This window comes from Ursus maritimus, unplaced genomic scaffold, assembly GCF_017311325.1.
Source record: "Ursus maritimus isolate PB19 unplaced genomic scaffold, ASM1731132v1 scaffold_16, whole genome shotgun sequence".
Classification (NCBI taxonomy): Eukaryota; Metazoa; Chordata; class Mammalia; order Carnivora; family Ursidae; genus Ursus; species Ursus maritimus.
Genome location: NW_024424008.1, coordinates 20,908,423 through 20,925,253, shown reverse-complemented (window position 1 = coordinate 20,925,253; position 16,831 = coordinate 20,908,423). Strand labels below are relative to the sequence as shown.

General features: G+C 40.8%; 1 pseudogene; it reads left to right on the top strand.

Annotated features, from left to right (window-relative positions):
* The first annotated feature begins 9,722 nt into the window (after positions 1-9,722).
* On the top strand, positions 9,723-10,730 carry LOC121102949 (annotated as a pseudogene).
* The last annotated feature ends 6,101 nt before the right edge of the window (positions 10,731-16,831 follow it).

The following is a 16,831-nucleotide window of genomic DNA, read 5'->3' as shown; positions in this document are numbered from 1 at the left end:
TCAAATGTTAACCTTTTTCAAAACACCCTCCTAGGTCTCTGTTAGCACCAACTCCAGCTGCTCTATCTCCTTCCCTCCTGCTTTCCTGATACTTTACCTCGATCTCTTCAGTGACACTTCTTTCTTCATTCATCCATTCACTCAACGAGCATTTACTGAGCTTCCCCTGTACATCCGAAGCATACCAGGCACCTTCATTGTTCATTTAATCCTCACAATCATCCTTTCAGGTAGTTAATATCATCCCTGTTTTACTGAAGGCACCTAAAGCACAGAGCTTCGGCAGCTTGCCGATGGTCAAAGAGCTAGTACGGACAGCGTTTAGCTTCAAATCTAAATCCACTGTCCCCATGCCCAGTTTGCCGTAAATCAGCTATTTGTGTACTTGACTATCTCTGTCACTTAAGAAATATCTATTGGGGGGCGCCTGGGTGGCACCGCGGTTAAGCGTCTGCCTTTGGCTCAGGGCGCAATCCCGACGTTATGGGATCGAGCCCCACATCAGGCTCCTCCGCTATGAGCCTGCTTCTTCCTCTCCTACTCCCCCTGCTTGTGTTCCCTCTCTCGCTGGATGTCTCTATTTCTGTCAAATAAATAAATAAAATCTTTAAAAAAAAAAAGAAATATCTATTGGGGGCTACTATGTGCTAGGCACCATCATAAGCACCAGAACATACCTAAGTAAGTCCTGGTCCTCAGAAGACAGACATATTCCCAGTGATTTACCTGAGTCCGACTGTCATGTCAGTTTACTCATTCAGCAGACATTTGCCGAGCACCTGCAGCATCCTAGTGACACCATGCTATAGGCATGGAGAAATGCCATAGACATGCCTTCTGTTCTTAGGACAGTGTTTGAGTAGAGGCACAAGCAGGTTGTTACTGGAGCACAGAAGGGGAAGAAGGCTTCATAAAGAAGATGCCATTGAGTTGTGCCGTAAAGGATAAGGAGATTCGGTAACTATAATTCTTTAAGAAAGTGGGGGGATGGGCATCCTAAAAAGAGTCCTCATGGGACAGGACATGGAGATATAAAACTTCAGGGTAGCATCAGGGTTACTGTGGCAGTACCATGAGGCTGGAATGTAGGGTGTGAGGCAGGGAGTAGAAGAGATAAGATCAGAAAGGGGGCCTCAAATGCTGGGCAGAGGAGCTTAGACTTGATCTAATGAAAACAGAGAGAACCACTGGAGATTTCTGAGCAGAGGAGCTTATTTATCTTTGTGTTCCATGGCATGTGGCACACTGCCTTGTCCATGGTAGCAGTTTTAGCATTTGTCACTTTCCTGGCACCAGAGAAGACTTTGGCCCCCAACCTGATGCCATGCTCTGTTTACAGAGGAAAAATAATGCCCATGCTCTTGCGTATAGCAGTTTTCTTGCCAGCCCCTCTGCCAAGTCATCCCAGGTCTCAGAGCAATCTTTCCCTTTTATCCAAGGCCAAATTGCTGCCTCCATGTTGTTGTCACTGCTACAGGCTCTGCTAATTTCTCCTTGGCGAACAGAAGCTGATCCAGTGGAAGAAGCTCTAGACTGGGAGATTTAAGAAACCAGTGTCCTGATCCCAGCTTTACAAGTACTTAGAGTGTACCTTGGCCTATCTTCCATCTCTAAAATGGATAGATGATCCCCACATTCCCTTCCAGACTTAAGAATATCTGATTTTAGGGGTGCCTGGGTTGCACAGTTTTTAAGCACCTGACTCTTGGTTTCAGCTCAGGTTATGATCTCAGAGTCGTGAGATTCAGCCCCACATCAGGCTCCGCACTCAGTACAGTATGCTTGAGATTCTCTCTCCCTATCCCTCTGCCTCCTCCTCTGCCCCTCCCGCACATGCTCTCCCTCTCTCTTTCTCTCTCTCTCAAATAAATAAATCTTTTTTTTTTTTAGATTTTATTTACTTATTTGTCAGAGAGAGCACAAGTAGGAGAAATGGAAGGCAGAGGGAGAAGCAGGCTCCTCATTGAGCAAGGAGCCGGATGCAGGACTCGATTCCAGGACCCTGGGATCATAACCTGAGCCGAAGGCAGACACTTAACCAAGCCACCCAGGTGCCCCTAAATAAATAAATCTTAAAAAAAAATTGTTTAAAGAAAAACAATCTTTGATTTTAAATGCAGGGTCAACATGTCTTTAGCTGGGCCAGATGGTACCTACAAAGTTCTGCTTTACCATGTGGCAGAATAATTTTCTGTGGTTGTAATTTGTTTTATTCTCCCAGTACTTTGCCTTATATCTCCATCCTCCACCAACTCTTTGCCTATTCTAGAAAGGCTACTAGGATGTTTGCACCTATGCCTCAGGAGAGTTTTGTGTTGGTAAGCAAAAGCAGAAGTTGCTACAGAAAACCCTCTCTGCCAGTCTTTGAGAGTCTAAATGCACTGAAGGTACGAATCTATTTATCCCAAATAGGGTCCAGAGAGAAGGGAGCACTTTTCAGAAGAGAGAGGCAGGAATGGCAAGATTGAGAACTTCTTTCTTAGGATGACCATAACATTGATTTTCCAAGGGAGTACATTTTTGAGAATAAGAGTTAATATTACTTATTAATAGTTACACTGGAGCGTAATTGCCCCTTGAGTGGAAATCTTTTTATTACAGCTAACCTTGTAATAAAAATCATGATCCTCTGCCCAGATCCCTTCTGGGAGCTGAAGAACCCATCCCCTGGCTGCTGACTTTATTGCCTGCTGATGGCTGACAGCTGGAGCTCTCACCAAGCATTGCCCACAGCTAAGGGAAACTGCCTTGCCCAAGGTCATATCCTTCCCCAAGTGCACCAGAGACCAATGACTGGCTGATGCAGGGTTACAAATGCCAGAACCCACCCCCCCCACCACCACCTTGCTTCAATTTGAATCAAGTGTGAAAGACCATCCTGGATCCAGGGCTTTCCACAACATCAGCTGAGGCTGATAGCAGGTCACCTTCTGCCCAATCTTGACTTCCTCTCTTCCCTAGGGATAGGGAAGAGAGTCCCCCTCAATCAACCTTCAGCACATGACTCCATTTCAAGGTCTGTTTCCAGGGATCCCTATCTGAGGAACTGAACTACCTCTGTGCTGTTAGTAAGATGTAAACCCCAAAATTAACTTCCTATTTGTATCTTAGTCAAATGGATCAATTAGCATTTATTTCTTGTTCCCATATTTAAATGCTGCCCTAGAAAATAAATGCCTCTTCATTCTTTGCAATCAGAAAAGTGCAAATCCTCTCCTTCTCTGGTCTCTAGTGGAGTTGCTATGTGGTTCTCCAACAGTAAAGTGGAACAATACTTTTAGGGAGAGAGGAGACCTCGGTTTTAGTTCTGGCTTTGCCAATGAGTCATTACGATGTGGGAAAATTATTTCCTCTCTCTAGGTGAGTCCAAATTTACTTGTCTATAAAATATAAGTCTTATCAGAAAAGTTATGAAAAACTTAGAAATGAGGCTAAAAAGTGAGTCCCGCATACTTTCAATGTTACGCAGGCACCAAGACCACCCAGAGATTGTCTAGAGTAATGAATTTAATTTTTCTCACCATTTGCCAATAGCTGAAGATTCCAGATTTAATAAAATAACTTATTACCTGCTAGAGATTTGCCTAGTAGATATGCAAATAATTTCTATTCATGGAACCACAAAGATTTATAGCTCAGTTTTTATGTAATCCAGTAAACTCACCCTAATATTGCAATAGTATATACCTGGCTTTTTAAATGTTCTTTGAACCAATCATAACATCTTGATGGTTTCTTTGCTAAGAGTTAAATAGATTCTTTTACATGTCGTTCATTTATATTTGCCTGAGAGTCATGATTTTACCTTTTTAAAAATTATACTTCACCAGGCTTGATCTCCTCCATGATGCCAAAAGAAAGCCAATCCACATGGGGCTTCTGGGTGGCTCAGCGGGTTAAGCATCTGACTCTTGATCTCACCTCAGGTCTCAATCTCAGGGTTGTGGGATCAAGCCCTGTGTTTGGGCTCCACGCTGGGTTTGGAGCCTACATATAATAACAAATAAAAAGAATCCACACAGCCATTTGATAATTAGGGGATCTCAGGTTATCTACACAAAGGGATGCAAGACTCCTTTCTATAGAAATCATCTGGACAGTGTTATCCTTAGGAGAGTAGTCAGCAATACCAGAGTCACCAGAACCACCATCCCTTGACCATTGTGTTGCTGGGGTGGAGGCTGGGGGAAAGAGCAGCACAGCCAAGGCTTAGTGAGAGGGACTTTCCCAAGGTTTCCCAGGTCTGAAAGGTATGCAAGTTATGCATCATCAGAGCTAGGATTCAAACCCAGGCCTGTCTAGCACTCTAGAAAGCCCATACCTCCCACTCCTCATACTTTCATGCCGTGGCTCATCTGCCTATAATCCCAATGTGGGTTGCATATGCCTGGCACCTAGTAGGCAATCAATGTATATCCCATGAAATCAAAAACTTTTATCTATTCCTAGTGACTAGAACCTGGATATTTCCAAAGGACCAAATCTACTGATGAGCCTCACTTCAGAGCACTAGAAAAGACAGACACTCGGGAGCCAGACAGGCCTACATTCCATCTCCTCATTGCCATTTAGTGGCTAATTAGCAGTGTAACCTTGAACCAGAAATGAAATCCCTGTGAGCCTTTGTTTCCTCCCTTGCTACATGTAAATAATCCTCATAGGCTTCTTATGAGGAGTAAAGTAGAAAAAACAATGTGAAAGTTCTCAGCACAAGACCTAGCCCAAAGGTGCCCCCACCCACAATGGTCTTTTGGTCTTTCCTTCCCCTCTCAGAAGACCCTGGAAGGCTTTGAGGCCTCAGCTGCATTGCTGCCTCTACCAGCCCCCACTCCAGGCACACAGTGATCAAGGGATGGGAAAATCCCTCTGTTCAAACAGGTGTCACTGTTCTAAACGTACAGTCTCATTTCCTGATCGTGTCTTAATCTGCTCTTCGGTGGTGAAAGTTGATTTCTTGCACATTCTTATATCAGTGGGAATTTCTGCCCTTGGCTGACAGGCATTATGGGCTGGCTTTGACATACAGCCCTACAGGGCCTGAACAGCCCCTATTCTTTCCCAGTCCTGAAAGGGAGCTTTGTGCCAAGGATTCATTAAACTGCACTGCACAGCCCCTTCATAAATGGGGCTCAATAATGAACAGTCGATTTAACTGGAAAAGCTGCTGGAGCTGTTAAATTAAAGGGAAATAAAGTGCATTTTAGACTCAGTCTGCCAGAAGAAATGGTGACCTAAAAGGAAAATCTTCATTTTTATTGAATTGAAGTTTTTAAAAAGTGTAAAATGTCCAGGAAGCTTCCTTGTGACAGGCAATGAGACATAAAAGCTCAGAAGGCAGGCTTGAGATAGTGGTGCTTTTTATTCACCATCACAGAGTGTGTCTCGAGCTCTTAAATAGTGCAAAGGAATGATCTCATTTTGAGAAGGAGATATGAGGAGACTGCAATATGTCACAAGAAGTGTTGTTTGTTTGTTTAAAATGTTTCAAGTATTTTAAGACCAGGATTTCTCCTTCAGTCTTGGAACATTCAAAGGACCAAGAACCATTCTTTTCAGTTTTTCTGCTCTGTTTCAGGGATAAGAAATTTCTCTGGGAGGAATCCAATTGTTTCTCCTCACACGACACCTCAGAGTTAGATATTTGATTTAAGTAGTGTGCTCTGACATCTGACTCAGTAGTCTCTCTTTTAAGTCTGCGATTTTCAGAAGTACATGTAAGTGCTCCAAAGAATTTTCTCTTCAACGTCTGTTTCTGAGTTATATAACTTCCTGGCATGGTGAGAGAGAACGTCTACTAACAGATGCTGGAATGCTATAGTTTCCAGTAACTCTCAGGTGCAAGAAGCAATAGCCACTGTGCTTTGGCAAGCAGATTAACCATATGGTGATCTTAGCTTTTCTCCACTAAGCTGCTGTGAGCTGGGAATTCTTGTTAACATGCTTCCCTGTCCTTCGTGTTTTCAAATCTCAATATAGAATCTGCTCCTGGGTATGTTACAGGCTTCACTACCCTAGTCAAGGTCTTTTCTCATTTTCATCGTTAAGCATCGTTTGACTATCAAAAAACGACAGTCACTCATCACAGGGAATTTAAAAAGAAATCTGAAAGGCAATGTGAAATAAATAAAGGCCCACTTCCACCCTTATTGTTCAGGGTCACTGGAATCCAAACACAGATTTTCAGTTTGCAAAGCTGTATAGAAAAGGCAAAACTTCCTTTCTAAGAAGTTATATGCTCCCTTTCTGAAACCTACTTTTCCATTTGAATTCTAAGCCACCGATTTAATTTTTTAGGATTCTGCATTAGGCGATTCAAAGCCACCTTGAGAATATCCTGAAGTTGAAAAAAATAAATCTGTGCATGTATTCATTTTAAATAGTAACTATGGTGACCCAGTAAATAGTGTTGTTTTATTCTTCGTTCATCTACCATTAATGAGTCACGGTCAACCGATATAAATCATGGGCTCTCCACACCATGAAATTCTGGATTCATAATAAAACTGCTGCCTAGTTTAACAAATTCTAGGATGGACCTTGGCCACTGTGAGCCCTGATGTTGTTAGGGTCCACACCCGCATCAGAATAAACAAAGTTTCATTCACCTTCCATTAAAGATCTCCGGACTCCAAAATGGCTATGCCGTCCTGTGTGGATTGTGTGGCTTCATCATGTTTTGACATTTAGCAATGGAGTAAATATTCATTAGAAAATACATATCAGACCAGTCCAACTTTTACATGTGGCATCAGTCATTCAAACACACTCTCCCAGTCATGACTTAGTCCCACATAAGCAAACACTAAACTATTCAAAAGATTTTTAGCTTAAAGGTGGAGATAAGAGAATTTTCTGAATCTGCACAGATTTGACTACAGCCAGACTACAAGTTAAGGAGAATGTTACTATGTTACAGCTTATCTAAAGGAAAATGACTGGGAAAGCAATGGTGATCAAAACCAAAGCACAGGAGAAAGTATGCTCCTCTAGGATTCAGAACATTTATTAATTCTTCTATTCATTTTAATGAATAAAATCTAATGTGCTTTTTATTCTTACCAGTGCATAATTTTTCTGAGGAAAGGAAAAAGTTATCCTCAGTGCCTAAGAGAAAGTGTGATAGGTGGAGGTTTAATAACTATTTGACAAGGGAATGAAAGAAAGAGAAGGAGGGAAAGGAAGATAAGGAAAGAGAAAAAAGGGAATGTGAGACAAGGAAAGGAGGATGTTAGCCCAGGGAAAATTAGAAACAACATAATAGCTTTCTTCACATATTTAAAATACATCATTTGGGAAAAGGGTTAGATTTATTGTTTTTGAAACCAAATAATTTCACCGAAAGCTATACATAGAAAGCTAAGAGATTTCTGGGCCCTAACTATAAGGAATTGTTACCCCATTCGAATAAGTAAAACGCCGAAAAAATCTGAAAAATCAATAACTCTTTTTAGATCCATAAGAGAAGTAAGGTCACAGGGCAAATCCCCCAAATTGGAAGGACAGGCAAATACAAAGAATCACACTTACTAGAGCAGAAATGTCCATAGGATCAATGCTGGGGTAAGATAACCTGAACTGTAATTGCAAAATGGTGGGGGCTCAATGTAGAAAACCCTGAGCGATAAAAACTTCAGGGGGAGCCTGTCATCATGGGATTCCCCCCAAATTTTGTAAGTTTCAGTTCCTGGAGCTCAACCAGTTCTCACAGTAAATAAGGAAAAAAATCCTCTTGTGCTTCTAGCAGGGACAGGAGAAAAAGACCCACCTTGAAATATGCTAGAGCATTCTGTTCTGAACAAGTTCTGCCCTCAGGAAAAACTAACCAGAGCCTGACCTACCCGGAGAAAGGGAAATATCCAACTCCACCTGACATGAACTATCCTGTCCCCCTTGAGGGGAGGGGGGAAAAACCCTGAGAAGCACTTGTGAAGTTCATAGTCCACAAAAAGACTGAAACCTAATCATAGATCTATAAAATGCTTCCCTTCCCCCCATACCTCACCACCTCATTACTAAAGTCCTATTTAGTTCCTCTTACCCAGTACATAATGTTCACCTATCAAGAAAAATTACAAGGCATACTAAAAAGCAAAAACATAGTTTGAAGTGACAGAGCAAGCATCAGAACCAGACTCATATATGGCAGGGATATTAGAATTATCAGACCAGGAATTTAACTATGATTAGTATGCTAAGTAATGATCTCATGAATAAAGTAGATAGCACTCAAGAACAGATGGGTGATGTAAGCAGAGAAATGGAAATTCTAAGGACCACCCCCCCACAAAAAAAATGCTAGAGATTCAAAACACTGTAACAGAAATAAAGGATGCTTTTGATGGGCTTATTAACAGATGGGCAGGCCAAGGGAAGAGTCTCTAAGTTTGAGAATATCTCAATAGAAACAAACAAAACTAAGAGACAAAGAGAAAAAAGACTGGGGAAAAAACAGAACAGAATATCTAAGAGTTGTGGGACGATTACCAAAGGTATAACACAAGTATGGAAAATACCAGAAGGAGAAGAAAAAGGAACAGAAGAAATGTTTGAAATGATACCGACTGAAAAATTCTCCCAAATTAATGTTAGACATCAAATCACAGGAAGATCAGGGAATAGCAAGCAGGATAAATGTCAAAACAAACAAACAAACCAAAAACTCACTTGAGGATATCCTTTTCGAACTACAGAAAATCAAAGATAAAGAAAATATCCCACAAGAAGCCAGAGGGGAAAAAAACCTTACCTATATGGAAGCAAAGGTAAAAGTACATTCAACTTCTCACAAACCATGCAAGCAAAAAGATGGTAGAGGGAAATATTTAAAATGTTTAAGAAAAAAACACCAACCTAAAATTCCGTACCCTATAAACTTATCCTTCAAGTGAGGGAGAAATAAAGACTTCCCCATACAAACAAACATTGAGGGAATTTGTTGCTAGTAGATCTACCCTGAAAAAAATGTTAAAAGAAGTTCTTTAGGAGAGAGAAAATAATATAGGTCAGAATCTTGGATCTAAGGGCGCCTGGGTGGTGCAGCGGTTAAGCGTCTGCCTTCGGCTCAGGGCGTGATCCCGGTGTTCTGGGATCGAGCCCCACATCAGGCTCCTCCACTATGAGCCTGCTTCTTCCTCTCCCGCTCCCCCTGCTTGTGTTCCCTCTCTCGCTGGCTGTCTCTATCTCTGTCAAATAAATAAATAAAATCTTAAAAAAAAAAAAAGAATCTTGGATCTACATAAAGAGCAAAGGAGAAGGAATAAGTAAAGACTAAAAAAAAAACTTTTATTTTTGTTTTTAAATTTTTATTTTTCTTATTCTTAACTGGTGTAACAGACAACGGTTTGTTCAAAATAATAATAGCAATAATGTATTTGATTATGTATGCTATGTATATGTATGTGGATATATACATATATATATGCTTATGTATAAATGAAATGAATGACAGCAATGATACAAGGGATAGGAAGGAAAAGTTAGGATTAGTTTGTTTACTATAAGGTACTTGTGCTATGCATAAAGCAATATAGTATTATTTGAAAGTAGACTTAGATTAGTTGTAAATGTATCTTGCGAACTCTAGAGCAACCACTAAAAAAAGTAAAAAAAGAAGTATAACTGATGGGCTAAGAAAAGAAAGAAAATGGAATCATATAAAATACTCAGTTAAAAACCACAAAAAGGCAGAAAAAGAGCATACCACACACACACACACACACACACACACACACACACAAAGGAGCAAAGACTAGGGGCAACAAATAGTAAACAGCAATAAATATGGTAGATAATCCAACTCTATCAATAACCACTTTGAACAACAGTGGTCTAAATGCATCAATTTAAAGACAGAGGTTTTAGATTAAAAAATAAGACTCAACTATATTTTGTCTACAGGAAGCCCACTTTAAATATAAAGCACATATAGATTAAAAGTAAATGGATGGAGCCTTTTCAGATGGCACTGAAGGTGAAGAAGGAAGCCCCTGCCTCTCCCAAAGCTGAAGCCAAAGTTTTGAAGGCCAAGAAGGTGGTGCTGAAAAGCATCCACAGTCACACACACACACACACACACACAAACACACACACACACACACACACAAAGGTCTTCACATCACCTACATTCTGATGGCCCAAGACATTGTGTCTCTAAAGTCAGCCCAGGGGCACCTGGGTGGCTCAGTCATTAAGCGTCTGCCTTCAGCTCAGGGCGTGATCCCAGGGTTCTGGGATCGAGCTCCATGTTGGGCTCCGTGCTCTTCTGGGAGCCTGCTTCTTCCTCTCCCACTCCCCCTGCTTGTGTTCCCTCTCTCACTGGCTGTCTCTCTCTGTGTCAAATAAATAAATAAAATCTTTTAGAAAAAATAAAATAAAATAAAGGCAGCCCAAACATCCTCAGAAGAGAGGCCCTAGGAGAAACAAGTTCGATCACTGCCATCATCAAGTTCCCCCTGACTATCCAGTTAGCCATGAAGAAAATAGAAGACAACCACACACTTGTGTTCATTGTGGATGTCAAGGCCAACAAACACCAGATCAAACAGGCTGTGAAGACACTCTATGAGATTGACGTGGCCAAGGTCAACACTTTGATCAGGCCCAATGGAGAGAAGAAGGCATATGTTCAACTGGCTCTCTACTATGATGCTTTAGATGTTGCCAACAAAACTGGGTCATCTAAACTGGCTAAATCTAAATATACGGTTTTTCACTATAAAAAAAGTAAATAGAAAAAAATACACCATGGTTGCACCAATTTTTTTAAAAAGTGAAATTAGCTATATTAATTTTATACAGAGCAGACTGACAGGAAAATTATCAGAGATAAATAGGGACATTATATAATGATAAAGGGGTCAATGCTCCAAGAATGCATAACAGCCCTTAACACACATGCACCTAACAACAGAGTGTCAAAATATATGAGGCAAAAACTGATAGAAGTGCAAGAAATGGATAAATTTATTTTTAAGTTTGAGACTTCAATATCCCAGATCCAGCAGGCAGAAAATCAGTAAATACATAGTTAAACTCAACACCATCAATTGAATATAATGGACATCTATAGACTACTTCATCCAACAACAGCAGAATGTGCATTCTTCTCAAGTTCACACGGAGCATTTACCTAAATAGGTCACATTCTAGGCCATAAAACACACACCTTCAAAAATTTATAATAGAAATCATATAATGTCTTCTCTAGGACCACAATGGAATTAAACTAGAAATCAATAACAGAAAGAGAGCTGGAAAAGGTCCCTAAATCCCTGGAGATTAAACAATGCATTTCTAAATAACACATAGGCCAAAGAAGAAACCTCAAGAGAAATTAGAGAATATTTTGAACTGAAAATGAAAACATCTTTCAAAAGTTGTAGGATGCAGCAAAACCACTGCTACAAGGAAATTTATAGCATTGAATGCATTTATCAGAAAACAAGAAAGATCTAAAAAATTTTTTTTTACTTAAAGAATTTTTTTAAAAAGAAAACAAGGAAGATCTAAAAGCAATCACCTAAGCTTCCCTAGGAAACTAGGAAAAGAAGAAGAAATTAAATTCAAATTAAGCAGACTGCAGAGCAGAAAGAATGGGAATATCAGCAGGAAAAGCTGGAGAAATTCATCTACAACTTCACCATTACCAAGGGGCACCAGAGTGCAGGAGGTGTGCCAGGAGGAACGACAGCTCCCGTCGTGGTAGAGCTCCCCCATCTGATGGTGCTTCCTCTGGGCCAACCACTGAAGAGGTTGATTAAGCCAGCCTGAGCATAGGTGTAACATTGCTCCACATAGATCATCAAAAGACTCAAATTTCCAGTAAATTCCACAACAGTTTTAAAGTTGAGCTGCTATAGTAAATAATTGGGCATTCTTGATTCTTGAATATGGAATATGTGTACAGAGAAAGGAAATAACATTACACTTGCAGTACAGTATTGTACATGGAAAAGAAATGTTCTAAATAAAACTATATTTAAAATTGGCACCAAATAAAACAACCCACGATTCAACCACAAATTTTTACTATATTTAGATGCAGTTGTCTTTTGTTTTAAGGACACAAGACAAAAATATGAAGGTGTATTTCCCTGGGGCTTCAATGGTGTTAATTATGAGAGCAGACGTTTGAGGGTACAAGTACAAATGACCAAGTGACAGTGCTGTCTACACGATTTTTAATAAATGCATTTTTGTATGTGTTTGTGATATGTGAGGTCTCTGAAGGGTGGGACCCAGGCAAGGATCCATCTTTCCCAAATATTGTAGATATTATTACTATACCCACTTAACAACTGAGAAAACTGGACTTCAGTGTATCAGTCAGCATAAAATACTGTTTGAAATAGAAACATCTATAGATGGTTCAAGCAGAAATTTAACACATAAATTATGAGTCTGCAAAATGATAGGAAGGGGTAGGGTATGGAAATAGACAATTGCTTTCTCCATTTCAACAAAAAGGGGAAAACTAGAGACAGATGTAGTTGGGCTTTGTTTTGGGGAGAATAGGTATAGATGTGTAGATTTCATTCACAGAAGATGAAAAAGTCCCGAACCAATGGCTTCTTTTAGTCAATGAAACAAGGAGGCAGCTGTGAAGACAAGCAGAGTGAGGTAAGAGGTTTGAGGAGAGGGAAAAAGGTATGAAAAGCCGTTATGGAAAATGGCTAAAGAAGCACATTCCAGGAACCTAAAGCATTCCAGATTGCCAGACAGTGTTTCAGGTTCACCTGGGGTTGTTAATCATTAATTTATAGGAAATCTGTCTAATTACATGTTCTTTTATTTTCACAATCTTTGCCAAGTTCCTTCTCTGGTTTTTAGTTCCACATTCTAAAATAGTGACAATAAAAATGTTATCTAGTAATATCATTTTGTAGAACATAGGACTTGTTTCCACCCCGGATATACCACATATATAGTCCCAGCCCAAGGCCATAGCCCATCAGAAAATACTTCATTCTCCCAAGGTTCCTCTCCTTTCAGCACCTCTTGACATCCTTCTTCTAACCCAGACCCCCTTAGAGCTCCCAGCCCTGAGCTCTAACCAGAGCTATCCCTAGGCCATGAGACCCAGCCCCATGGCAGAGGCAAAGGTAAGTCTCTCCTGCAGCCCCACCCACAAAGGGGGTCCATCCCAAAGTTGGAGGAAGAGGAAGTTTGAAGAAAGGGCCTGAGTCAGTGTCACATGAAAGGTTCTACTGCACAGAGGAGGTATGGATGGAGAGAGCTTGCTTCTTGACGGGAAGTGGGATGAAAGAGGACAGAAGGAGGAAAAGGGGAGTAGAACACCAGAGGTTAAGGTAAAGGAATTACGGTCATTAAAATCTTGGGAGGCCTGTTTGCCAGGATTCTGAGGTAAGAAGTGTCTTAGGCATTTCCCTTCTATTTAATCTGTGACCCTTACATCAATGGTCCTCAAACCTGAGGACATAAAAAGACTCTTCAAAATACTTGGATAGGGGTAACGGTAACAAAATGAATGTCCATACCCTCAAATTTCATATGTACTCTTTCTTTTTTTTTTAAGATTTTATTTATTTATTTGACAGAGAAAGAGAGAGAGAGACAGAGAGCACAAGTAGGCAGAGAGGCAGGCTGAGGGAGAGGGAGAAGCAGGCTCCCGCAGGGCTCAATCCCAGGACTCCGGGATCATGACCCCAGCTGAAGGCAGACCCTTAACCCACTGAGCCACCCAGGTGCCCCTCATATGTACTCTTTCTTAAAATTATTGGAGAGGTTTATTTCTCATCCCTTCTCTCACAACTGTCTTTATTTTTAAAAGAGGAGGGAGAGTCACAGCCATTCCTTCCTCTCCCATTCCTTTTTCCTTTTCCTTTCTTGCCTTACCTTTCTCTTCCTGAACAATATAGTCCTAAAGCATCCAGGAAAGGCAGAACAGAGTCAACATCTGTGCTGGCAGTGGGACAGCGTGGGTTGTAGAAGAACTGGAGTGGCCCACTATAAGGTGTCAGAGCCCAAGCAGCAAAGGGGTATCAACTTTTGTGTCGGCCTGACATGGGGAAGAGGGGGATCAATGGAAGAAAGCTCCCTGTTGAATGTCAGAGCCGGAGCACAGTGAGGAATGGGGTATGACACCTCAGAGCCCAAACAAGGGAAGGAGGCATCCATGTGGAGGAGAGGCCAAGTACAGAATATTGGAGAGGGTTGAGGAGGGCATTCATGTAGGACAAGGGGTCAAGACTGAGATGAGAAATTGGCTTTATATAGGGGGACTGATCAAAAATTAAATATATTAAGGATCAAGAGCCAGGATTCTTACTTTCAGAGAAGAGAGTTACAAATATTCAAAGGGCAGGGAGACTAAAATAAGCCCTGTGGCATTCGATTAGAACTGGAGGCTTTGATGTGAACTTATGTTTTTTAATAAACGTAGATAAATGTAGAAATAAATATAGACATAAATGTGTGTTCCCTAGTCCCATCTACTGGGAGGAACTGGGAGCAGTTATAGGCCAGTAGCAATAAGCATACTTCGCACTCAGATCTTGATTCCTTGGATAATTAGCTGATTCTAGTTCTGAGGAGGGAAAGTACAGGATGAGCCTGAAATATCTCTTTGTGCCAGGGAAAGGAAATGCTCCAAGAATGATGGAGATGTGTCAAAAGGACTCAGAAGCAAGCTTGAAGGGGTTCCCACTGACAAAATAGAAAACAATTTGAGCATCCAGATAAATAATGATCATAATGGATTATAAACCATTGAATAAAACTGAAAACCATGAGTCCAAACAGATATACTTAGATAAATGGATATATTAAAAGTTTGGTAAGAAATTGAATATTTACATAGCTTTAAAGTATCTCCCCACAAAATATGTATTATATATAAAGTAGAAAAGAGTAATTTTACATAGTAAAAAAACCTGGAAGTTACCATATTAGCCAAATTATCAAAATAAACATTATCAGTAATGGTACAAATGGAAATCACACTCCACTGAGATAGAATACATCAAGAATACAGAATTATTTCTGAGACACTCCTGCTTAAAATACATAATCTAAATCTAACATGAGAAAATATCAGTCAAACCCAGGTTAGAGGTGCCACTGCCAAGGAGTATAACCATAAAAGCCCATTTTGGAGGGCACAGTGAGGGGAAAGAGAAAACTGACCTGTTATGGACAATTGTTTTCAGTACTGGGTTCCAGATAGAAAGTATTAGATTCTTCTGAGAAGGTTCCCTGAAGAAGCAGTGATATTGTTACGTGGAACAAAGCACTTTTGTTCTGGATGAGACTTGGACACAGCTGGAATTTTCCCTCCCTGCAAGTCTATCCACAGGACCTTTGGCTGAAGGAACGAGACTTCTGACTTGCACTCTAATTGGATTTCTCTGGACTTAGTGACCTCCACATGAAAGTGAGGATCTAGGCCAAGAACTGGGAAGAGAACGAGAGAGATGTAAGGTTCTAAACCCATTTTCCTGCACACATGTTCCTGCCCTCCACCTGAAAAATTATTGCTATGGGCTAGACCCCAAGGTATAAGGCTCTAAAGTCTTGGCAACAAAGGATAGGGATCTAGATTCCTGGGCTAGGTGGGAGCCCAACACAGTCCAAAACAAATAGTCCCTACCCATTTCTAAACCTCTACCATAAGTCTCTTTATTATCTATTATTTATCCCCAAATACTCCTCCATGGCTTCCTTAGGCTGGTCCCTTCCACCTTTGTACAGATACACTGCCTGGGAGGACAGGGAATGGAATCAACTTACCTGCATGTTGGTAGTGCTTTGAGTGGAAAAAAGGAAGCAGGACAGATCAGGGCAGAACCACCAGGTTCATAGGGCCCTTGGATTTGAAATGTTCCTGAAAAGAGAAAGAGAACAGAGATGCAGTCTGGGGGTACTGGAGGTAAGTTTGCGCAGATGGAGGAGGATTGATATACATATACGTGGTTGGCTATTTCCACCCTCCCAAAGTCCTGGGGAACAAGGTCTGAAAAGGGATAGCTACTGGATCACGGGGGTCTCTTTTCTGACCAAACATTCACATAGAACTAGGAAGCAGCTGGAGATGGAGGTAGGAGGGGTAGGCCTGGACATGGGTGAGGCAAACAAGGTCCTCAGGGCACAAAATCGAAAGAGTTACTCATCTCAAGTCATGCAAGTACCCCTGAGAGTGAGAGAGTGAGTGCCTCTTTACATTTGTTGACACCATAATATTAACCATCACCAGCCACCGCTTGTCAACTTGGCACCCATACACATCTTCTTATACCATACTTAATCTCCGAATTAAGACAACAAGAAGCAGTTTTCTTTCAGCTGGCAAGACCAGCAATATACCTTCACTATCCTGCCTCAGGGGTATATCAACTCTCCAGCCCTGTATCATAATTCAGTTTGCAGGGACTCTGATCATCTTTCTCTTCCACAATACATCACACTGGGTCCATTATATTGAGATGACATTATGCTGATTGGACCTACTGAGCAAAGGAGTGACTACTTATTGGTCAGATATTTGTGTGTCAGAGAGTGGGAAATTAATCCAACAAAAATTCAGAGGGCTTCTACCTCAGTGAAATTTCTAGAGGTCCAATGGTGTGGAAGATGTAGAGCTATTACTTCTAAGATTAAGGATAAAGTGCTGCATCTGATCACTCCTACAACAGAAATACAGGCTCGATGACTAGTGAGTCTTTTTTGATTTTGGAGTCAACCTATTTCTCATTTGGGTGTGCTACTCCAACCTGTTTACCAAGTAACCCAAAAAGCTACTAAATTTTTTGGTATGTATGGTAACTCTAAGGCTAATAGTTTGAGGAATTGCCAGACTGTTTTCCAAAGCAGCTAA